The sequence below is a fragment of the Nerophis ophidion genome, linkage group LG02 (assembly GCF_033978795.1).
Source record: "Nerophis ophidion isolate RoL-2023_Sa linkage group LG02, RoL_Noph_v1.0, whole genome shotgun sequence".
Classification (NCBI taxonomy): Eukaryota; Metazoa; Chordata; class Actinopteri; order Syngnathiformes; family Syngnathidae; genus Nerophis; species Nerophis ophidion.
In genome coordinates, this window is record NC_084612.1 from 54529608 (window position 1) to 54556885 (window position 27278).

At 39.7% G+C, this 27278-nt stretch overlaps 1 protein-coding gene across 1 annotated transcript in view; it reads right to left on the reverse strand.

The window, feature by feature from the left end:
* The window catches only part of LOC133542481 (zinc finger E-box-binding homeobox 2-like), a 148105-nt gene that overhangs the window by 105970 nt on the left and 14857 nt on the right, over positions 1–27278 (reverse strand). The gene's annotated exons all lie outside the window — the stretch shown is intronic.

Genomic DNA, 27278 nt, shown 5'->3' on the forward strand with positions numbered 1-27278 from the left:
AACACCATTACAATGCAATCCAATTCCAAAACCAAACCTGACCCAGCAACACTCAGAACTGCAAAAAACAGAGCAATTGAGAGAAGACACAAACACAACACAGAACAAACCGAAAGTAGTGAAACAAAAATGAATATTATCAACAACAGTATCAATATTAGTTATAATTTCAGCATAGCAGTGATTAAAAATCCCTCATTGACATTATCATTAGACATTTATAAAAATAAAAATAAAAGAACAATGGTGTCACAGTGGCTTACACTTGCATCGCATCTCATAAGCTTGACAACACACTGTGTCCAATATTTTCACAAAGATAAAATAAGTCATATTTTTGGTTTGTTTAATAGTTAAAACACATTTATATTATTGCAATCAGTTGATAAAACATTGTCCTTTACAATTATAAAAGCGTTTTACAAAAATCTACTACTCTGCTTGCATGTCAGCAGACGGGGTAGATCCTGCTGAAATCCTACGTATTGAATTAATACAGAATCCTTTCGAATCGGGAAAAAAATCGTTTTTGAATCAAGAATCGTGTTGAATTGAAAAAAAAATCGATTTTGAATCGAATCGTGACCCAAGAATCGATATTGAATCGAATCATGGGACACCCAAAGATTCGCAGCCCTAATTTTTAACATCACAAAATCTTTCGTTTTTTTAATTTTTATGTATGCTTATTAAGTCAGGAAATATGTCCCTGGACACATGGGGACTTTGAATATGACCAACGTATGATCCTTTAACTACTTGGTATCGGATTGATAACCCAAATTTGTGGTATCATCCAAACCTAATATAAAGTATCAAACAGAAGAATAAGTTTTTATTACATTTTAAAAGAAGTGTAGATAGAACATGTTAAAACAGAAAGTGAGCAGATATTAACAGTGAATGAACAAGTAGATTAATAATCCATTTTTTACAGTTTGTCCCTCATAATGTAGACAAAATAATAGGTATATAAATGACACAATATGTTACTGCATACGTCAGCAGACTATTTCGGAGTCTTTCTTTGTTTACTTACTACTAAAAGACAAGTTGTCTTGTATGTTCACTATTTTATTTAAGGACTAAAATACAATAATAAACATATGTTTAATGTAGTCTTGGATTTTTTTGTTAAAATAAAGCCAATAATGAAATTTTTTGTGGTCCCCTTTATTTAGAGTACCGAAAAGTACCAAAATACAGGTATGGGGACAAAATTATTACACACACACCGAGCACCCACTGGCAGAAATTTCGATTGGCGCCTATGGTGAGGTGTAATTAAATGGCACATATCTATAAATTGAGTGCTCAATTGGCCTAAATGGAAGGCATTCTTTTGTCAAACATGTGCAGCACATCAGACAATACACAGGATGTGAGCCCACAAAAAAATGGATGAGGGTTTGTCGGTCTAGAAATAGGACTTCAGAGCGAGGAGCATATGCCAGCGCAATGACAAAGAAAGTCTTAATAATTCTACCAGGAGAATGAAAGATTATGTCTGTGTGAGCTTTGATGTGAAAACAGAAATAAGCGCACACACCTCGTGAGGCACACACTAACACAGTCATGTGTTGACTATTGTGTGTTTGGATGTTGTTTACTCCCGCTGAAAATGAACTACATCAATTTTTAGCTAGCTCAGATTTCACTGATGTTTGGACTTTCCTCCAGAAGGTCTTATCTTTGTCCATCAGATGTCAGATGAAACAAAAATGGAGCTGTTTGGGCACAATACCCAGCAATATGTTTGGAGGAGAAAAGGTGAGGCCATTAATCCCAGAAACACTATCCCTACCGTCAAGCATGGTGGTGGTAGGATTATGCTCTGGGTGAGTTTTGCTGCCAATGGAACTGGTGCTTTAAATGGGACAATGAAAAAGGAGGATCACCCCCAAATTTTTCAGGACGAGCTGAAATGAAGGTTTTAAAATGGCCTTCTGTGAAAGTTTGACCCCCCACTGTCACTGTTTGACCTTAAACTTCCTTACAAAGCGTGCACATTGGTAAGGAAGCACGACTTGGACAAACAATTAATATTCAATATTTTTGAGTCGGTGAAAAGTAGGGCTGGGCGATATATCGATATACTCGATATATCGAGGGTTTGTCTCTGTGCGTTGTAGAAAATGACTGTATCGTAATATTTGAGTATACGTTCTCACGCAGTTGCTTTTGGCTGCTGGCATTACACTACAGGCTCTGCTCCCTCTTTGTTTTCTGTCACTTCTCACAGACAGCAAGCGCACCTTCTTACATACGTCACATACGTATACGCCCTCGCGGCGCAGAGAGGTAGCAGCATGGATAACGTTAGCTGTGATGCTAGCGGAGCCGTGCGAGTGGTAGTACGAGAGAAAGAAGGAGCAAATCTGGTACCAAATGAAGGAAGAACTAATTTCCAAGAAAAACAACAGGGGGTCCATCGTCTGGCGGTGGTTTGGCTTCAAGTGGGAATATGTCGAACAGACAACCGTAATTTGTCAAGTGTGGGGCAAAAGCGTTGCTACAAAAAGGAGCATTACTGCTAGTATGTAGCATCATTTGAAAAGTCACCTGCTACAACAGGGGTCGGGAACCTTTTTGGCTGAGAGAGCCATGAAAGCCAAATATTTCAAAATGTATTTCCGTGAGCTTGGCAGAGGGGTTAGTGCGTCCGTCTCACAATATGAAGGTCCTGCAGTCCTGGGTTCAATCCCAGGCTCGGGATCTTTCTGTGTGGAGTTTGCATGTTCTCCGTGCGAATGCGTGGGTTCCCTCCGGGTACTCCGGCTTCCTCCCACCTCCAAAGACATGCACCTGGGGATAGGTTGATTGGCAACACTAAATTGGCCCTAGTGTGTGAATGTGAGTGTGAATGTTGTCTGTCTATCTGTGTTGGTCCTGCGATGAGGTGGCGACTTGTCCAGGGTGTACCCCGCCTTCCGCCCCATTGTAGCTGAGATTGTAGCGACCCCAAGAGGGAATAAGCGGTAGAAAATGGATGGATGGATGGATTTCCGTGAGAGCCATATAATATTTTTTTAACTCTTACAACGTGCATTTTTAAGACCAACATTTTTAGAGTATAATAGGTCTCTTATTCTTTTTAATAACATTGTTATTCTAAAGCCAACCAATAATAAATATAATACTTCTTGAACAGGTGCGATAGAAAATGGATGGTTGAATTAAAATGCATGAGAATGTTTTATGATTCGAACGTTGTTTTTAACACTGCGATTACCAGCGGAAACATTCATTACTTATCGTGTTAAGCGATATCAGCTAAGATTTATCTGAGAGCCAGATGTAGTTATCTAAAGAGCCACATCTGGCTCTAGAGCCATAGGTTCCCTCCCCCTGTGCTAGAGAATGAAGAATGCTTACTCCGCATGTCAACATCTCCATTCGGTGCCACACGCCCACACCATCAAAACGCCGAGGCAAACATTCCCAGATCAACACTGTATGAAAAAAAAATAGTGATTTTCTTATTTGTGATTTCCTTCTCTGCATGAAAGTTTAAAATGAGAATATATTAATGCAGTATGAACAAGAATGTTTTAATGTAGACACATAGAATCATCATATCGGTGTGGGCTAAGGCAAAATATGGAGATATATATTGTGTATCGCGATATGGCCCAGCCCTATAGTGTTTTGTATATTGTACAGGATTGCTTACTATTTTTATTGGATAGTAGTCTGTCTGTTAGTTTTTTCCTTTATTACCTCTTGTGTTATTTATTTCACCCCATATTTGTTCCCACTACCGCACCTTAAATTGCAGTCTTTAATGTCATTATATGCAAATATAATGACAATAAAGTCCATTCTATTCTATTCTATCCTATTCTATTCTATTCTATTCTATCCATCCATCCATCTTCTTCCGCTTATCCGAGGTCGGGTCGCGGGGGCAACAGCCTAAGCAGGGAAACCCAGACTTCCCTTTCCCCAGCCACTTCGTCTAGCTCTTCCCGGGGGATCCCGAGGCGTTCCCAGGCCAGCCGGGAGACATAGTCTTCCCAACGTGTCCTGGGTCTTCCCCGTGGCCTCCTATTCTATTCTATTCCCTAGAGAAAGGCATGCACTCAACAAACAAATTATAACCTGTCACTAACCATGGCTCTGAACTGGTGGCTAAAAGAGTCAAGGGGAGGGTGGAGGGCTTTATATAGGTGAACACACCTAATTTGGGCCGAACCATGATTCTCAAAAGCTGGGTGTTCAAGGACACTGGACGTTTAAAAGTGATGTCATCCTAACCTGAATACACTGTACACAAAAATGACTGATCTACAAATGCAAAAGTACTATGTGAATACTTTTAGATGTGTGACGGTTATTTATGGTGTATTTTACCAAAAAACTGCATTCTTAATTACCCCTGTCAAATTGGTCCCAGCTAGTGGGCGGGGCTATGGGCTATTTAAGTTGGAAAATGCCATTTTTCCGGCAGTCTGCTGTCTGTCACTGGCACAGGGCGTTCTCTGTCCTGAGCAAGAGTGTCAGTCTCCATGCATCAAACATCTACTGAGGTGATTAAATTTGATGATGAGATTATGTTATGTTGTAACCACTTAAATAAATGATAAATGGGTTATACTTGTATAGCGCTTTTCTACCTTCAAGGTACTCAAAGCGCTTTATGAGTTTTGTTGATTGCTAGTTGATTTTGCTGAATCTGTTTTGATTATTTAATGCTTTACTTCGACATATTTGATTATTGACCTTTGATTGTGAACACATGAATTTTGTTATAATGGATGATTTACCTTTTGATTACTTGATTATTTTTAATAGGCTTATTTTTGATGAATTATTCAGGCATGTGACTTGGAAATGTATTTATAATATAAATGTAATATATATATATATATATATATATATATATATATATTAGGGGTGTAACGGTACACATAAATTTTGGTTCGGTACGTACCTCGGTTTAGAGGTCACGGTTCGGTTCATTTTCGGTACAGTAAGAAATCAACAAAATATAAATTTTTTGGTTATTTATTTACCAAATTTCTAAACAATGGCTTTATCCTTTTAACATTGGGAACACTATAATAATTCTGCCCAGGTTATTCCACATTAAACAGCCTCAAGTTGTTGCTTTGATTAAATAAAATGAAAAAAAACTTTCTTTTACATATAAAAAGTTTAACATTAAACAGTTTCCATTGAAACTGTTTGTCAACTCATTATGGTTAATTTATTACAGCATTTGGGAAGCCTGTAGTTGACTTTTATTATGTAAATGTTGTATTTTTATCAACATGTGATAGCAGGGACCCTGCTATTCAAAACTAGGCTGCCACATTACTAATGATTCATGTAACTATAGCTGAAAAATAGTACAATTGCAATAGGAGAGACTATTCATCCCTAAACACAATGGAATTCAATGAAATAACAGACAAACAGGGCTTTGCTGCCCCTAAAACACGCACGCACACGGACACGCACACACACACACACACACACACACACATACACACACACACACGCACGCACACACACGCTCACACACACACACAGAAAAATGAGCTAACAGTACGCTAAAAGCTAATTAGCCTTCACCTCAAGCCTATACTCCTATACTGTGAGCAAGCTGAGCTGCAGTTTAAGTTTCTAGAAGGTCAACGGGCTCATAGTGATGTTTGTAATAGTTGTGACTGGGAAGTGTTTAGTATAATTTGGGTAGAGTCCGCTGCTCCCCTGCTAGACGAATATCTACTCGACGCTAAAGCATGGACTACATTGTTCTGAAGTCTGAAAACGCACTGCTGATTGGCTGTTACATCGCTCTGAATACGCACTGCTGATTGGCTTTGTATGTAACCAATCAGATGGTTGTGTGGGCAGGACAATGAGGCAGAGACAGAGGCAGAAAGCAGAGCAGCTTGTGAAGACTTCTGCTTCCAAACTTTTTCGGTACGCCCGCGTGCCGAACCGAAACCCCCATACCGAAACGGTTTGATACAAATACACGTACCGTTACACCCCTAATATATATATATATATATATATATATATATATATATATATATATATATATATATATATATATATATATATATCCATCCATCCATTTACTACCGCTTATTCCCCTTCGGGGTCGCGGGGGGCGCTGGCGCCTATCTCAGCTACAATTGGGCGGAAGGCAGAGTACACCCTGGACAAGTCGCCACCTATATATATATAATATACAATACTAGCAGTGCCTCTATTTATTACTGTTACAGATTGTGGCTGCTTTGTTTCTTCCTGTTGTTAACCATTTGAGACTTTGGGATTTAAATAAACGTTTGTAAACTGCTACCATCTGTGTGCCTTGCCATCCTTGGTTTGAAAGTCGGGTTTGCAAAGGTTACATTACCTTCACCCGAGTTAGGGTGTGACAACTTCCCAAAGTCCTGACTTAAAGTTGTGGACAATGCTGAAGAAACAAGTCCATGTCAAAAGAGCAACACATTTAGCTGAACTGCACCAATTTTGTGGTCAAAAATTCAAGCAGAAGCTTGTGGATGGCTACCAAAACACCTTATTGGAGTGAAACTTGCCAAGGGACATGTAAGCAAATATTAACATCGCTCTATGTATACTTTTGACCCTCACATTTTCAGTAGACCCATAATAAATTCATAAAAGAAGCAAACTTCATGAATGTTTTTTGTGACCAACATGTGCTCCAATCACTCTATCACCTCCCTTATTTCCTTTGGGGTCGCGGGGGGCGCTGGTGCCTATCTCAGCTACAATCGGGTGGAAAGCGGGGTACCCCCTGGACAAGTCCCCACCTCATCGCAGGGCCTCACTCTATCACAAAAAAAATTAATGATTGGAAACTCAAGACAGCCATAACATTATGTTTTTTACAAGTGTATGTAAACTTTTGACTACGACCGTGGCATCCTCAAAAGTCGTGAGAGCGAAATTACAGGGAAAACTGCTTTCACGTGCGCTACTCCAGCACTGGCACAGTAAATCTTTCCCAATAATTCCTCCTTGGGAGCGGATGGAGAGTGTGGCAGCAGCCATGGCGGCAGGAATGTACAGGAAGACATGGGACTGATGAGACCTAATTGAATAAACATGTGAGAAACCAGCAGAGGGACTCAATCAAGGGATTCCCCATTGCTGCACAACAGACCCAAGGGATCAAGCGCAAGCACAGTGTTAATTTTGACAGCAGTTTTTCATTTAGTTTCAGTCATAGTCTTTTGTTGAAAATGTATTTTACTTTTAGACATACACTGTATTGCCAAAAGTATTTGGCCACCCATCCAAATGATGAGAATCAGGTGTCCTAATCAATGGCCCGGTATATAAAATCAAGCACTTAAAGGCCTATTGAAACCCACTACTACTGGTTTCAGTAGGCCTTTAAAGGCTTACTGAAACCCACTACTACCCACCACGCAGTCTGATAGTTTATATATCAATGATGAAATCTTAACGTTGCAACACATGCCAATACGGCCGGTTTAGTTTACTAAATTGCAATTTTAAATTTCGCGCGGAAGTATCCTGCTAAAACGTCGCGGTATGATGACGCGTGTGCGTGACGTCACGCACTGTAGAGGACATTTTGTTCCAGCACCGGTCACAGCTATAAGTCATCTGTTTTAATCGCATACTTCCACAGTATTATGTACATCTGTGTTGCTGAATCTTTTGCAATTTATTCAATTAATTATGGAGACATCAAAGAAGAAAGCTGTAGGTGGGTAGCGGTGTATTGCGGCCGCCTTTAGCAACACAAACACAGCCGGTGTTTCATTGTTTACATTCCCGAAAGATGAAAGTGAAGCTTTACTATGGAACAGAGCGGTCAAGCGAACACGGTTCCCTACCACATGTCAACTGGCAGGTTTCGGTGAGAAAATGGTGGTAATAAGTCGGCTTTTACCATAGACATGAGCGGAGAGCTTGCGTCGTTCCTCCTGCAACTGTCAAAGAGGCAGCTGCGGACTCTCTTGCCTCCTCCCATCGGCCGCCTCCGACCGTCGGATGCTTCCATCGTGGAGGAGGGAAAAAAAAAAAATCTCAGCCTGGCCGCCTTTGCCTCTTCGAGAAACGTGGCCTCCCTCTGAGACACTGGCGGTCAACACACCCGTGGCCACACCCCTCCGACTTTCAGGTTGTACAGGTACGACCATATAATCTCACTAAAACACTAGTAACACAATAAGCAGATAAGGGATTTTCCAGACTTATCCTAGTAAATTTGTCTAATAACATCTGAATCGCTCTGCTGTCTAGTTTTTTTTTCCAGTCATTCACTCTCACTTTCCTCATCCACAAATCTTTCATCTTCGCTCAAATTAATGGGGAAATTGTCGCTTTCTCGGTCCGAATCACTCTCGCTGCTGGTGGCAATGATTGTAAACAATGTGAGGGTGTGAGGAGCTCCACAACCTGTGATGTCACGCGCACATTGTCTGCTACTTCCGGTACAGGCAAGGCTTTTTTATTAGCGACCAAAAGTTGCGAACTTTATCGTGGATGTTCTCGACTAAATCCTTTCAGCAAAAATATGGCAATATCGCAAAATGATCAAGTATGACACAAAGAATGGACCTGCTATCCCCGTTTAAATAAGAAAATCTCATTTCAGTAGGCCTTTAAGCATGGAAACTGTTTCTACAAACATTTGTGAAAGAATGGGCCGCTCTCAGAAGCTCTGTGATTTCTACAGCAGTAAAGACGTCTTCGCTGGAGTGATGAATCACGCTTTTCCATCTGACAATCTGATGGACCAGTCTGGGTTTGGAAGTTGCCAGGAGAACGCTACATTTTCCGAAATGTAGTGTTCTCCTGGCAACCTCCAAACCCATTGTGCCGAGTGTGAAATTTGGTGGAGGAGGAATTATGGTGTGGGGTTCTTTTTCAGGAGTTGGGCTTGGCCCCTTAATTCCAGTGAAAGGAACTTTGAATGCTCCGGGATACCAAAACATTTTGGACAATTCCATGCTCCCAACCTTGTGGGAACAGTTTGGAGCGGGCCCTTTCCTATTCCAACATGACTGTGCACCAGTGCACTAAGCAAGGTCCATAAAGACATGGATGACAATCTGTTGTGGATGAACTTGACTGGCCTGCGCATAGTCCTGACCTGAACCCGACAGAACACCTTTGGGATGACCTAGAACAAAGACTGAGACCCAGGCCTTCTCCACCAACATCAGTGTGTGACCTCACCAATATGCTTTTGGAAAAATGGTGGAACATTCCTATAAACACACTCCGCAACCTTGTGGACAGCCTTCCCAGAAGAGTTGAAGCTGTAATAGCTGCAAAAGGTGGACCCACATCATATTGAACACTATGGGTTAGGAATGGGATGGCACTTCAAGTTTGTATGTGAGTCAAGGTAGGTGGCCAAATACTTTTGGAAATAAAGTGTATTTTAGTCATCTAAAACAGGGGTCCCCAACTTTTTTCGCACCAGGGACCGATTTAATGTATGCATTGTTTTTACGGACCGGCCTTCCACATCTGAAAGAGCATGGATATACAAGAAAGCTAGACATTCTTAACATTAGTTCCAATATATTTCTGTGGATTACTATTTCCATTCTAAAAGTTATGTATTCATATTTTGTGCAATATTTCATACATAAATACACTGTTAGCTTTTTTTGGTCCAATTTTCCATGCGTAAATACATCCGTTATTGCTATCTACTTATGTAATAGGACGACGTGCAATAATAGCAGCACTTTAACTTACTAGGCCAAAAGAGATGTGTATTTTTTTTCCTTCAGCACAGTTATTTTATGCAACAATTTAGCACTTCTCCATCTGCCTTATGCACTTTAACTACTTTGGTCCCTTTGTTCCTGATCCTCCTCGATCTTTGGTCATCAGATGGTAATTAGCTTTTGGCTACCATTTGGCACCTTTACATTTGATATGTTTATTATCGTGCATTGTCCCATGTAACAAAGATGTAACAAATATAGTAAATGGCGGCTTCCTATTAGGAGTTTTATAACACATCTATGAACAAGCTTATTGGTGTGTCTGGTGGAAATGGCCAAAGTTAAGTAGGAGAAAATGTGGTTGGTTATAAATGATGTAATGTCTCTGTGCGGCCCGGCAGCAAATGCATCACGGACCGGTGCCGGTCCGGTGGTTGGGGACCACTGATCTAAATGTATTTAGTTTTAGGCGACGAAAATCCTCCACATTTTACTTGACTAAAATTGCAGCACCTTTTGTTGACTAAAATATAAAGTAATATATAAAGTATGAAGGATATCTTTGAATGAGGATATGTCTTGGAAGTTTGCCCAACCAGTCTTCATGTGCTTTGTGGACTTGGAGAAGGCATTGGGCCGTGTCCCTTGGAAAGTCCTGTACGGAGTGCTCAGAGAGTATAGGGTATAGGACTGTCTGATTTTGGCAGTCCGCTCCCTGTATGATCAGTGTCAGAGCTTGGTCCGCATTATAAGTCGGACCCGTTTCCAGTGAGGGTTGGACTCCGCCAGTGCTGCCCTTTGTGACCGATTCTGTTCATAACTTTTATGGACAGAATTCCTAGATGGTGTCCGGGCATTTAGGGGATCCAGTTTTGTGGCTGCAGGATTAGGTCTCTGCTCTTCGCAGATAATGTGGTCCTGCTGGCCTCAACTAGCGAGGATCTCCAGCTCTCACTGAATCGGTTCGCAGCCGAGTGTGAAGCGACTGGAATGAGAATCAGCACCTCCAAGTCCGAGTCCATGGTTCTCGCCCAGAAAACGGTGGAGTGCCATCTCCTGGTTTGGGAGGAGATCTTGCCCCAAGTAGAGGAGTTCAAAAACCTCAGAGTCTTGTCCACGAGTGAGGGAAGAGTGGATCGTGAGATGGACAGACGGCTCAGTGTGGTGTCTGCAGTTATGCGGACGCTGTATCGTTGTGGTGAAGAAGGAGCTGAGCCAGAAGACAAAGCTCTCAATTAAAAAGTCGTTCTCGCAATTGTTAAATATGAATTTAAAGCATAACCGAGCACGCATCAATATAGCTCTTGTCTGAAAGTAGGTGTACTGTCACCACCTGACACATCACACCCTGACTTATTTGGACTTTTTTGGTGTTTTACAGTGTGTAGTGTTTTAGTTAGGCTTTTCCTGTTGTAGCTTCATGTCTTCCGTTGAGCGGTATTCCCCGCACCTGCTTTGTTTTAGCAATCAAGAATATTTAACTTGTTGCTATCTTATTTTGTGTGGACATTGTTGTCATGTCATCTACAGATGTACTTTGTGGACAGGCTCCTCACTGAGGTGTTACAGACTGAGTACAAACAAGTGTGCTACAAATTGCTACGAGACAAAAAGATTGTAGGATTAAAAAGCTCTGCTTCTTCTTACTCCTCTCCGAACATGCAGTAATGTCTTTTATCATATTGTAATTGTATGCATAATTAATCATAAACATAACCATTATAGCAGCAAAGCGGCATTGAATCCGTTGATTCGACGATGAACGTGACAGAGTAAACAAAAAAACAACAATGAAGGTCATTGGGCATTTGTGTTATTTTATGAAAATCTATTTGTTTATAATTCTGTCAATTTTAATTGGAAGGCAAACAGAAATGCATTACTTTGCTGCAACAGCCTGGTGTTGATTCAAGTCCCACTGGATGAAGTATGGACGAAGTATATCACACTTAAACCTGCACAATTTAACATGTTCGAAAAGGAGTCAGAAGAAGAAGAGCTTACTGTCCTTAACACTAAGGGGAACTGCACTTTTTGGGGAACTTTGCCTTTTCTTCACAATTATTATGAGGGACAAGAGTCATGTCTTTTTTTAGGACATTAAAGATATAATGGTAAATGGGTTATACTTGTATAGCGCTTTTCTACCTTCAAGGTACTCAAAGCGCTTTGACACTATTTCCCCATTCACCCATGCACACACACATACACACACTGATGGCAGGAGCTGCCATGCAAGGCCCTAACCACGACCCATTAGGAGCAAGGGTGAAGTGTCTTGCTCAAGGACACAACGGACGTGACGAGGTTGGTAGTAGGTGGGGATTGAACCAGGAACCCTCAGGTTGCTGGCAAGGCCACTCTCCCAACCGCGCCACGCCGTCCCTGACAAAAAAGATGATAAAAAAAGCTTAAAAGATGCATCAGAAGGGAGTCACCGTTGTAGTTTTCAAAGCCTTCTAAAACAACTTCAAAACCCTCCGTCAACATTTTATATACAAATTGCAAGTATATATATATATATATATATATAAAATGTAGTAACAGACACCTTCATAACAGTATGTAATATGTACAATATACACACTGCAAGTATATATATAATGTAGTAAAAGACATCTTCAAAACAAGTGAAGTGAATTATATTTATATAGCGCTTTTCTCAAGTGACTCAAAGCGCTTTACATAGTGACACCCAATATCTAAGTTACATTTAAACCAGTGTGGGTGGCACTGGGAGCAGGTGAGTAAAGTGTCTTGCCCAAGGACACAACGGCAGTAACTAGGATGGCACAAGCGGGAATCGAACCTGCAACCCTCAACTTGCTGACACGGCCACTCTACCAACCGAGCTATGCCGGTTGTGTAATTTGTACAATATACACACTGCAAGTATATATATATATATATATATATATATATATATATATATATACATATATATATATATGTATATGTATATATATATATGTATATATATATATAATGTAGTAACAGACACCTTCATAACAATATGTAATATGTACAATAAACACACTACAATACATATATATATATATAATGTAGTAACAGACACCTTCATAACAATATGTAATATATACAATATACACACTGCAAGTATATAAATATAATGTAGTAGCAGACACCTTCATAACAATATGTAATATGTACAATATACACACTGCAAGTATATAAATATAATGTAATAGCAGACACCTTCATAACAATATGTAATATGTACAATATTTGCCGTATTTTGGTCATTTTAGGGTTGCAAAATTCCGAGAATATTCAAAATTGGAAACTTTCCATGGGAATTAACAGGAATATACGGGAATTAACGGGAATTAATGGGAATAAACATTGAATACAACATGCTAGATCTTGCAGCATGATTATTAGCTAAAATTACATTATTTAATGCAAATTCAGTAGAATTTCAACCCTGGACTGTGCATTCCTCCATCGCATGCACATATAATTCCCAGCATGCAACCCACTACAGCAGGGCTATTGAGGCCACACTAGTATTTGAGCCCAAGGACTTCATCCAGTCAGGTAAGTGTTGATGATATTACTGGGGTAAATATATTTGATTAAGTTTTTTCAGTTTAATAAGAGGTGTAATTGCTTGTTACTGTATGACTATGTACTACTCCAGCAGGTTTCCACTAAAGCTAGCTAGCTATTCCTGAACATCTTACATGATTTTGGGGCCAATATCTCTAGCTAGCTAGGTTTATGTACCACCACAGTCTCATAATGAACCGAAAATAATTCTCCCATTAATTTATGCTAACAACGTTAGCGATACGAATTGACCTTTTTTGTGATCTGTAAAGTTCAACAAGAAAATACTAAATCAAAACGTGTAGTTTCCTCTGCCTTCTGTTCTGCTAGTCATTCTGTTGTCATACAAGAATGGATGTTATAGTTTGATTTAGCAGGCTGATTGAGTGTTCATTTATTAATCTAGCCTATTTCTATTCATTTGTCCATCAGTAAAATATTTTTAAAGACTACTCTAATTGTTAAGCTGACTATTTATATCTATATGCGGCGTTGCATTAGTGTTTTACAATCTTCTCATTTTATTTTACAGAATAAGATGGACAGTGTCCAGCTTTGAATCATCAAAAAATTGTAAAAATTTCCAAACTTCACGAATTTAACTTCCCGTGGAAAGTTTCTGGTAAATTTCCAGAAACTTTCCGGCAATTTATTTGATATTGTCAAATAAATGTATGTAAGCCCTCTTTCCTACTTCCGGGAGAAAAAAAAAACATCACTGTTCTTTAATCATGGCAGACTTGGTAACAAACAATGAAGATGATTATTTTTGAACAAATGAGGATTTACTACATTATCTTTTTGAAGCTGAAAATAATGAGGATGTACTACTGCTTCTAGAAGCAAGTACAGACAGAGGGTAAAACGTTGGAGCAGATGGAAGCCGAGTGAGGGAGGTCGGCATGACTTGATCGCTGTAAATGTGGAACTTGGAACCAAGCTATATCGACGAAAAAAGAGTGCTTAACCAAACTAAACCGCAAAAATTGTCCTCGGCCAGCTGGACCAAAGGCACAATTGTTCGAGTGAGTCACTTTAATATTGATCAAGATACATGCAGCAAAATTACATACGCTGTCGAGCCAGCTATGTAGAAACGAAACATGAAATGTTGGCTGCTACTTCTCAGATACTGTAATATGATTGTATATGTTTTTCAGTCCGAACAGATTGTTGTCCTATCGCATACAAACTTTAACGCGATTCAGGTGGTGATGTAAAGCCCAGCATATCTCTTGCTGTAATTAGTTTTCTAGGCTAATACTAAAGCACGCAGATGTGTTACTCTGCTAGAAATATAGTTCCTCAGTGTTCACTCTTACAATAACACTGTTGCTACAGTTTGGTTATTATACAGGTTACGGTACGTAAATCAAGAATTGTTGGCGGTTTTTGAATGCATTTTTAAAGTGACTTAGAGGTAGAATTGATCGCTTCCATTAGCTGCAGTCCTAACTACCAAGAACGAGCTGGATTTTACTGTGAAAAAGCCCCCCAAGTCTTCTTGTGTCTCCTAAGGATTGTGAACAATAGGCAAAATTCCCCCCAAAAACTGCAGTTTCCCTTTAACTCTACCCTGTCTTTGGGCCTTTGTGGTAACTGTGGACTTTTTGTGTTTCTAATATCGAACTCAAGCTTTACCTGTAGGTATCCCACCACAGTACGATTGGTACCAAAACAACAAATACCTGCAGTTCCCCTTAAGCCATCCATCCATACATACATCCGCTAGTCCCTTTCAGGGCCAAGAGTGGGCGGTAACCTATCCCAACTGCACTCAGACAGAAGGCAGTGTATACCCTGGACAAGTCACCAACTCATCGCAGGGCCAACAGATAGGCAGACAACATTCACACTCACATTCACACAATAGTGCTTCGTAAATAGTGGTGCCCTCTGGGTGTGTGGAGGCGCCGTAAGACAGTACAGGCCAAAAGTTTGGACATACCTTCTCAGTGTTTTCTTTATTTCCATGACTATTTACATTGTAGATTGTCACATCAAAACTATGAATGAACACATGTGAAGTCATGTACTTCACAAAAAAAAAGGTGAAATAATTGAAAACATGTTTTATATTCTAGTTTCTTCAAATGATTACTGCTTTGCACACTCTCGGCATTCTCTCCATGATCTTCAAGAGGTAGTCACCTGAAATGGTTTACACTTTATAGGTATGCTTGAAGCTCATGGAGAGAATGCTAAGAGTGTGCAAAGCAGTAATCAGAGCAAAGGGTGGCTATTTGAAGAAACTAGAAGCGTGCCGGGACACGCCCCTGTTCGCTCCTTCCGCATCGCGGCCACGCCCTTGCAAGGCTGCAGGCAACCACCAATCAGTGCACCTGGTTCTGCTGAGCGCAGACGGAATTAAAACCAGCGGACTCGAAGATCCAGTGCCGGAACGTAGTTCACACTCCGTAGTAAACATCCCGTCTCAGGCTTCCCTCCGCGTACTTGCTCTCTCTGTGCTTCCCTTGTGCTTGGATCTTATGTCCTCTGTTTCCCCGCAGTGTTCCCTTTGTTTCCCGTGATCGAACTGTGTCCCTCGACTTCCCACTGGATTCTAGACTGCTTCCCTCGATCCTCGACCCCTGCTTGGACACGGACCTCGTTGCTTCTCTACAGCCCCCGACCTCTCGCTTGCCCACGGACTGCCTTCTCACCTTGCCACTTTGGTCTGACGAAGGATTCACCCAACACGCACTTACAACAAACTTTGGTAACATTTACATTGTTAATTCTACACACCGTCTTGCACCATTCCTGTTTAGTAGCATACACTATCCAACACATCATCAGCATCAGTTTCAATTAACCTATTGAACTGATTTCTGCCGTGGTGTCTTTTCCTTTCCCCGCCGTACGTAACAAAAACACACTGAATGAGAAGGTGTGTCCAAAATTTTTGGTCCGTACTGTATGTGTGGGGGGTATAAGAGGCAATAGTGTGATAGCATATATCTTGGCACTTAAAGATTAATAAACATTCACTTCAAGATTGGCGCGAAAAAATCGTGCCCCCTAAAATGTAAGTATATGAGTAAGTTACAGTTAATACAGTGCTTCTTAAATGGTGGGTCAGGCCCCAGAGGAAGGCTCCTTTGATGTACCGAGGGAAATGGGGCGTGAGAGGCAATAGCACAAAGCTGGGCAAATATTTTGACTTGGGGGCTACATTGAGAGAAAAACACTGTCTGGGGGGGGCAATGTGTATGTGTGTATAAATGATATATACACATTTAGCTGTAAAACCTGCTGTACAGTATGTGTTTGGGTCCCTTTTTTCCAGGAACACTAATACCAAAAGTCCCAATGTCTAATAAGAGTTCTAAAAAAGTTATGACAGACCACCTCAAAAAAAACTAAATGTAATTTTACAGTTTTTTTGCCGAATAGGACATTCAAAATGTACATGGAAATAAGGAAAGTGTGATTTACAATATTAACTATGAACAATAACACACTGAATATTAACAACATATTTTATCTCTCAGACCAGCTCCTCCATAGTTGTGTATCTTTTACAATCAAGCAAAACACAACAAAAATGTAATAAACAGCAAAATATGAATGCAAAGTGTAATAAAAACCTACAATATGATATATTATCACTTTTATACAGAACTTTGTTGTAAAAAAATTGCCTCCGCATCTTTTCCTGACACATGTGTTTGGGGCTGGCTGCTCTGAAAACAAACCCCGCCCACTCTGCTTTATTCCTATAGCACCCAAAAGTGCATATTTCAACCACTGAAATACTTTCTATAGTTCAAGACTTATGGTCATTTAGAAACCTCTCTGAACATCATAATGGCGGAGACAGTTTTGTTAAAAGTATTAAAAACATGATGTAAAACGTCCAGCGGGCCGGACTGAAAATCGTAACGGGCCGCATGTGGCCCGTGGGCCCTATTTTACCCAGGTTTGCAATAGCGTGATAACATATTTAGTGTTAGTAAAGAACAAACTTGATACATATAAAACAAAAAACTTAACTTGAAGGGGGGCTTGAAAAAATTATGAGGGGGCATGAGAGAAAATAACTTAGAACTAGGGCTGGGCGATATGGCCTTTTGTTAATATATGGATATATTGAGGCCATGTCACGATACACCATATATATCCGGGTATTTTTCCTGAGCCTTGAATGAACACTTGATGCATATAATCACGGCAGTATAATGATTTTATGTGTCGACATTAAAACATTCTTCTTCATACTGCATTAATATATGCTACTTTTAAAGTTTCATGCAGAGAGCGAAATCACAACTAAGTCAATTTAGCCAAAGTGTAATTATTAAACTGTTATTAAGCAGTGGCACAAACATTCATGTCATTTCCAAAACAGAAAGTGCAAGATTGTCAGAGACATATTAAAACGAGCTATTAGTGCACTGTTGTGCATGATGTCACTATGATGACATATCAAAACAACACTAAATTAAAGTGAACTTTTTGTACAGAACTCAACTGCAATTATTTAAAAGAAATAAAGTGAACTTTTGTGAATGATGTCACACAAGATATTTCAAAAAGTGTAAAATAAAAATGAGCTGCACAATACGAAATCAAATAGTAATGTCCTTCGCTATGTGGTAGGTTCCTGTGGACGTTATCTCCTTCTGTTGTTGACTAGTCTTTACATACGGTGTTGATCTGGAAATGGACATCAAAGCTCAATTGGGTCAGTGATGGTTGTTTCGGCAATTTGTTGGGTGAAGCACCAGTCGGAGATGTTTCAAGCACTCTTCATTCTCTACGGGTTGACTTTTCAAATGATGCTACAAATTAGTAGTGCTGCTTACTTTGTGTAGCAACGCTTTTGCCGCATACTGGACATATTACGGTTGTCTGTTCAACATCTTCCCGCTTGAAGCCAAACCACCTCCAGTCGATGAACCCTGTGCTGTTTTTCTTAGGAATTAATTCTTCTTCCTCCATGTGTTACCAGATTTGCACCTTCTTTCTCTCATATTGCCACTCGCACTGCACCGCTTGCACCACCTGCCACAGTTAACTTTACCCACGCCACTACCTCTCTGCTCGGCAAAGGGCATATGACAGGGGTGTCAAACTCAAATACAGAGTGGGCCAAAATTTAAAACTGAACAAAGCCGCGGGCGAAAGTTGAACAAATTAACCTTTTAATAGGGACCCAAAGAAGTTTGAATATTAAACAAACAAGGCTTATGTAGCTTTATAGTCACATACAAAATCGAGTTTCAAATTATAATAATGAGTAAAAAATATCAATGGCATATCAAATAAAATGTAAATAAAATTGGGGGAGCGGGGTTTGGTGGTAGCGGGAGTGTATAGTATAGCGTCCCGGAAGAGTTAGTGCTGCAAGGGGTTCTGGGTATTTCTTCTGTTGAGTTTATGTTGTGCTGCGGTGCGGATGTTCTCCCGAAATGTGTTTGTCATTCTTGTTTGGCGTGGCTTCACAGTGTGGCGCATATTTGTAACAATGTTAAAGTTGTTTATACGGCCACCCTCAGTGTGACCCTTATGGCTGTTGATCAAGTATGCCTTGCATTCAATTGTGTGTGTTAAAGCAGCATATATTATGTGACTGGACTGGCATGTTGTTTGTATGGCGGAAAAGCGGACGTGACGACGGGCTGTAGAGGACGCTAAAGGCAGTGCCTTCAAGGCACGCCCCCAATATTGTTGTCCGGGTGAAAATCGGGAGAAATTCGGAAGAATGGTTTCCCCGGGAGATTTTCAGGAGGGGCACTGAACGTTGGGAGTCTCCCGGGAAAATCGTGAGGGTTGGCAAGTATGAGTATCAGCGGTGAATGCAGTGTTACAGAGGCATCGCCGCTGTATAATACCGGCGGGCCAGCTCTAATCTTAATTTGATATTACCTCAAGGGCCAAATTAAATTACACGTCGGGCCAAATTTGGCCCGCGGGCCAGAGTTTGACACCCATGGCGTATGAAGTTGCACGCGCGACAGTATTTGTCGTATGTAGGAAGGTGCGCTTGTTTTATGTCCCTGTGAGAAGGAGAGACAATAAAGAGTGAGAAAAGCCTGTATGTAGTATAATGCCCGCAGCTAAATGCAACTATGTGAGAACGTATACTCGAATACTCACGAAAGAGTCATTTTCAACATCGCACAGAGACAAACCCGCGACATATCGAGTATATTCCATTTTTCGCCCAGCCCTACTTAGAACCCCTGCCTTAAACCAAAACAGAAAGCAAAAAAACAACATGTATGAAGTGTACATCTTGGTGGGAACTTGGCAGAAGTCTCCCGCGCCCTCCACCCAACTTCTCCAACGCTGTCGACCACATCATCTCCCCACCTCTGTCATCATACTCCTCTCACCTCCTCCCCCCTCCCGCCGCTTCTGACGCCCGTCTGAAGCGTCCTGGTAATAAAGAGTGGTGCCAGTCCTCTTCACTGCTCATCCCACAGTCAAAAGGCCCATCCCACTACTCCACTCTTACACTTCAAGAACATCCATCCCTCTCTCTCTCTCTCTCTCTCTCGCTCTCTCTCTCTCTCTGTCTCCCCCCTTCATCTTTTACGGCTGTGGTCCCTTTGTGTACAGTCTCACTGTGGCAGCAAAGTGCCAGAAAAAGGCCCACAAACACAAATACATCACACACACACATATATATATATATATATATATATATATATATATATATATATATATATATATATATATATATATATATATATGCACGCCGTCACAGCTGGGCCACAGCTGCACACAAAGACTGAGGTTTGGAAATCAATGAAGGAGAAAGAAGAAAAGGGGGAAGGAGTTGAAATAAATTGGCACTTGAAAAAAGAAGAAAAGGAGGGAGCACGGCAGCCCTTCTGAAAAAAAAAAAAAAAAAGAGGAATTAGCTCGACGACATGGCAAAGTTCTTCCACGGACAACACAAAGGAGCTAAATGTGGAACGTGAGCCCTTCATCTGCTTCAAAGGCACAAATCAGGGGGAACGGAAAAGATGCGCACATGATTCCGTGTTACCTTTTAGTGCCTTTGAAAACGTTCACGGGACAGGCCCAGCAATCCTTTTCTGCACTCTCTCAATTGTGTTGTTAGAAGGATTTATTCATTACTCACAACGAAACTTACCAAAATGTCCTAGCATTAATACTAAGAAAGAAAAGGACTATGAGCACGAGAAAAGTCATATTTTGTTGCTTTTTATTTCCCAAGTTTTTTACTTGTCTCTTTTCAATAATGACAATTATTTATTTATGTTTAATGGCATGGAAAAAAGTATTGCTTATTGTGTGTCATTAATTTCAATATAATATATAATGGAATGCCAGCGCCCCCCGCGACCCCAAAAGGGAATAAGCGGTAGAAAATGGATGGATGGATGGATGGATGGAATGCACATGACTAAAAATTTAAGTTTTACTATTTATATCTCCATAATAAATAAGAAATCATAACGTTTAATTGATTTGATATTGTCATATAAATGTATGTAAGTAAACATTATATACGTCAAATTAAAAATAAAATAAACACGGGATAGTACGCACACATAATTATTATTAATAATAATAATATAATACAATACATTTAAGGAGTGTTTGTATTTTTTTTAAATAAAAAGATGTATGTACTCTGTATTAATGACATAATTATACGTACAATTGCTAAATTGAAACATACTTAAATGTGGCCTCATCTCAGTAAATTGAGGAAAAATGTTGAGTTGAGTTGAGTTGAGTTTGAGTTTATTTGGAACATGCATCCATGCATACAACGTGATACATCACACATGCATGCCTACAACATGATACATCACACATGCATGCCTACAACATGATACATCACACATGCATGCCTACAACATGATACATCACACATGCATGCCTACAACATGATACATCACACATGCATGCCTACAACATGATACATCACACATGCGTGCATACAACATGATACATCACACATGCATGCATACAACATGATACATCACACATGCATGCCTACAACATGATACATCACACATGCGTGCCTACAACATGATACATCACACATGCATGCATACAACATGATACATCACACATGCATGCCTACAACATGATACATCACACATGCATGCCTACAACATGATACATCACACATGCGTGCATACAACATGATGCATCACACATGCATGCATACAACATGATACATCACACATGCATGCATACATGATACATCACACATGCATGCATACTACATGATACATCACACATGCGTTCATACAACATGATGCATCACACATGCGTGCATACAACCTAATACATCACACAAGCATGCATACAACGTGATATATCAGACATGCATGCATACAACATGATACATCACACTTGCATGCATATAACATGATGCATAACACATGCATGCATACAACATGATACATCACACATGCATGCGTGCAACATGATACATCACACATGCATGCGTGCAACAAGATATATAACACATGCATGCATACAACATGATACATCACACATGCGTGCATACATGATGCTTCACACATGTGTGCATACAACATAATACATCACACATGCATGCATACAACATGATATATCACACATGCATGCATACAACATGATACATTACACTTGCATGCATACAACATGATGCATAACACATGCATGCATACAACATGATACATCACACATGCATGCATACAACATGATACATCACACATACATGCGTGCAACATGATACATTACACATGCATGCATACAACATGATACATTACACATGCATGCATACAACATGATACATCACAATTTCCAGTTTCTCTATTCAACATGTTGGAAAAAGAGTAGGAAGAAGCAGAGTTTATTTAATCCTACCCCTTTTCCTTTACATAGCAGTTGCTAAAACTTTTGTTCACTTCATGTTCTCAATTTATTCACAATATACTCCATAAGTAATAACAATAAAATAAATAAATAATAATTGGTGAAGATAGTTATATTTCATATGATGAGATGAGTAAGATGGTCTAGAAAATGAATGGATGGGTGAGATAAATTCAGAATGTTTATCATGGTTCTTCTTCTTTGTACTTTGTAAACACTTTAAGTTTGAAGAAGTTGAGTACATTGTTTGATTTCTTTGCTTAATCCATTCGATCATTTAATTCCACAAACAGATATACTGAAGGTCTTAAGTGCTGTGCATGCGTACAAATGTTTTAAATTACAATTTTCTCCAAGATTAAATTTCTCTTTAGTTGAGAGGAATTGTTGTATATTCTTGGTTAGCAGGTGATAGTTTGCTTTGTGTATCATTTTAGCTGTTTGCAAATTCACTATGTGGTGGAATTTCAGTATGTGTGATTGAAAAAATAAAGGGTTTGTATGTTGTCTATATCCAACATTATGTATAAAAGTTTCAAAATGTGTGACCGAGGCAAACCTCTGATTGACTTAACAAGAAAAACTAAAATTTGTTAGAAGGTATTCTAAATCTGCTTCAGTGTTTCCCCTACAGCTGCTGAGCGTAATGCAGGATTTGCTTTCAAATGCCAATGTAGTTATTAAAAAAACAAAAAAAAAACATTAAAAAATAAATAAATAAATAAAATACAATTAAAAAAAAAAAAAAAATATATATATATGTATATATATATATATATATATATGCTTAATATGCTACAATGCCAATTCAGAACCGTGTGTCCTGGCTAGTCAACCATCATTATACACCTCTTAAGTAGGTCATTTAGATTTGCTGTTGCCATTTGTGTATTTGCCATTTTTATTTGAAGCATTCTCAAACCTGTCCTCTGCTAAGCCGAGTCAGTCGTCATGATTGTTTTAGCGGGGGAGGAAAAAGAGCGTTGCATTTGATGGTTATATCGACATCTGGCAGCATTATCGCTGTGATGAAACCGTGATAACATGACTCATGAAATAACTTGTAAGTGATGGTTTGGATGTGGAGCTACAAAAGTCATCATTTCTGACTGGAGCGAGCGCGACCGCCGTTCGTCTGCCAAAACACAAAAGAGTGCTAATTTCCCCAGGTCTTCTTGATACTGCCGAACACTGACAGCTTTACTGCAGACTGCACCATCGATAGGCGCCTCGGAGAAAGCGAAGCCTCGCCTGAATTGGTTTTCTCTCTGCGTCTGGTTTGGAAATGATCCCTTTCGCATCGCTGTCTTCAGAGCGCGACATACCAGTTGGTGTTTTTAAATTAAGGATCTATAATGCTTCTCTAAGCACATTCCGAATTCTGTACACGGCTTAAAAAGTGACGATTAATGACTTCACGCATAGGCGCCGATCTACATTTCTGCCAGTGGGTGCTTGGTGTGTGTGTGTATTAATGTTGTCCCCATACCAGTATTTTGGTAATTTTCAGGACTTTTCTAAATAAAGGGGAGCACAAAAATGATTGGCTTTATTTTAACAAAAAAAATCTCAGGGTACATGAAACATATATTTCTTGTTGCAAGTTAGTCCTTGAATAAAATACTGATCATACTGGACAACTTGTCTTTTAGTAGTAAGTAAACAAACAAAGACTCCTAATTTGTCTGCTGACATACGCAGTAACATATTGTGTCATTTATCTACCTATTATTTTGTCAAAAGTGGTAGAAAATGAATTATTAATATACTTGTTCATTTACTGTTAATATCTGCTTATTTTCTGTTTCAACATGTTCTATCTACCCTTCTGTTAAAATGTAAAAATCACTTATTCTTATTTTCTTTGATACTTTACATTAGTTTTGGATGACATCACAAATTTGGGTATCAGTCAGATACCAAGTAATTACAGGATCACACATTGATCATATTCAAAGTCCTCATGTGTCCAGGGACATATTTCCTGAGTTTATACATTTAAAAAAAACAAAAGAAAATTTTGCGATGTTAAAAAATATCAATGTAGACTAAATACGCTATTGTACATGGTATCATTACAGTGGATGTTAGGTGTTGATCCACCAATTGCGTTGGTTTATATTGTAGCGTCCCGGAAGAATTGGTGCTGCAGGGAATTCTGGAAATGTGTTTTATAGTGTTTATGTTATGTTGCGGTGCAAATATTCTTCCAAAATGTGTTTGTCGTTGTTGTTTAGTGTGGTTTTACTATATGGCACATGTTTATGACAGTGTTGTTTAGTGTGGTTTCTGGGGGTGTAACGGTACACAAAAATTTCGGTTCGGTACGTACCTCGGTTTAGAGGTCATGGTTTGGTTCATTTTCGGTACAGTAAGAAAACAACAAAATAAACATTATTTGGTTATTTATTTACCAAATTTGTAAGCAATGGCTTTATCCTTTTAACATTGGGAGCACTGTAATAATTCTGCCCACGTTAATCAACATTAAACTGCCTCAAATTGTTGCTCTGATTAAATAAAATGACAAAACTTTTCTTCTACCTATACAAAGTGCAACATTAAACAGTTTCAAGTCAATTTATCATGCTTAATTTATCATAGCATTTGGGAAGCCTGTAGTTGATTTTTATTTTGTAAATTTTATATTTTTATCAACATGTGATAGCAGGAACTGCTTTTCTGTCCGTAAAACACACACACACACACACGCACACACACACACACACACACACACACACACACACACACACACACACACACACACACACTTTGATACTTTACATTAGTTTTGGATGACATCACAAATTTGGGTATCAGTCCGATACCAAGTAATTACAGGATCACACATTGATTATATTCAAAGTCCTCATGTGTCCAGTGACATATTTCCTGAGTTTGTACATTTTAAAAAAACAAAGAAGATTTTGTGATGTTAAAAAATATCAATGTAGACTAGACACACACACACACCGCAAAATACCCTAACGTTACGCTAAAAGCTAATTAGCCTTCACCTCAAGCCAGAACGGCCAGCGAGCTGAGCTGCAGTTTAAGTTTCTAGAAGGTCAACAGGCTCATAGTGATGTTAGTAGTAGTTGACTGGGAGGTGTTTATTATCATTTGGGGAGAGTACGCAGACTTATGCTCACCTGCTAAACACCTATCTGCATACCTATAAAAAGTGCAACATTAAACAGTTTCAAGTCAACTCATCATGCTTAATTTATCACAGCATTTGGGAAGCCTGTAATTGATTTTTATTATGTAAATGTTATATTTTGATCAACATGTGATAGCTGGGACCCTGCCATTCAAAGCTTTTCTGTCTGTAAAACACACACACACACACACACACACTGCAAAATGACCTAACCTTATGTTAAAAGCTAATTAGCCTTCACATCAAGCCAGAACGGCCAGCGAGCTGACTTGCAGTTTAAGTTTCTAGAAGGTCAACGGGCTCATAGTAATGTTAGTAGTAGTTGACTGGGAGGTGTTTATTATCATTTGGGGAGAGTACGCTGCCTTATGCTCACCTGCTAAACACCTATCTGCTCGACGCTGAAGCATTTACTACATGCGCTCTGAATATGCACTGCTGATTGGCTTATACCGCTATATTAGTAACCAATCAGATGGTTGTGTAGGTGGGACAATGCTGGGTGCTGAGACAGAGGCAGAAGAAACAAAGCAGCTTGTTAAGACTTTAGCTTAGAAACTTGTTCGGTACACCCCCTTACCGAACCGAAACCCCCGTACCGAAACGGTTCAATACAAATACACGTACCGTTACACCCCTAGTGGTTTCACTATATGGCACATATTTATGACGGTGTTGGCATTGATTATACTGCCCCCTTTAGTGTGACATGTATGGCTGTTGACTAAGTATGCCCTTCATTCTCTCGTGTGCAATGTGTTCAGAGTCAAGATGATTATGTCATTAGTTCGTTATCAGGCACAATGAAATCTTGGTCAGACTTTATTAATTATAGACTAAGTGAATAGTGACTTTGTTATTATGTAAAACGAAACCAACTTGCCACAAGATTTACAACAACAAAATTGTTTTAAAGATTGAAAGTTGCTTTCAATCCCACGTGGGTGTTCGGCATTGCTTCGGGGCCCGAGCACCCACGGGACCGGCGCCTATGACTTCACCTACAAAACATGAAACTTCTTATTAGACTGTCCAACAGTGCTTTCTTTCATGTCGCAAGTGCAGGTTATTTTTTTGTTGATCTGCCAAACGTGACGGTGAAAGGTGGCGCTCGGTGTGTCAGTGCTGACACCCCGGTGACACCCTGGCAATGAGACGAAGAGACACTTAAATAAACTGTGAGTGGAGGAGTAAACAGCCGAGTGGCTTGTGGCGGATACATGTCGCTAACATCAGGGACAAACAAGCACACGGCCTGCTCGGCACATGCAGGCACTTCTGAAAAGTCTTGTGATTGTTTCCAGTCATCCAAAACTTTTCTCTTTTCAGGGCAATGAACTGGGCGCCAATGGACTGTTCAGATTTGTCTTAGGAGACGTTTCGCCTCCATCAGTTCATGCTCAATACTAAAGCTTTCCTACACCAGTTTTTTTCAACCACTGTGCCGCGGCACACTGTACTGTGAGATACAGTCTGCTGTGCCGTGGGAGATTATGTAATTTGACCTAACCGGGTTGAAAATATGTTTTCAAACCAGTAATTATAATCCGCTAATGTGCCGTTGTTGAGCATCTGTACTGTCTTGAGCTCGGCATATCAGTAGGTGGCAGCAGGTAGCTAATTGCTTTGTAGATGTCGGGAACATGGTTTGTCGTAATTACAATATGCGGGAGGCAGTGTGCAGGTAAAAAGGTATCTAATGCTAAACCAAAAATACACAAAAGGCGAGTGCAGCTAAGAAAAGGCAATGAAGCTTAGGGAAGGCTATGCAGAACCAAACTAAAGCTGAACTGGCTGCAAAGTAAACAAAAACATAATGCTGGACAACAGCAAAGACTTACAGCGTGTAGAGGAGATGGCGTCCACAAAGTACATCCGTACATGACAATCAACAACAAAATAGGAGCGCAAGACAAGAACTAAAACATGACACACAGGAAAACACCAAGAACCCCAAATAAGTCAAAGCGTGATATAACAGGTGGTGA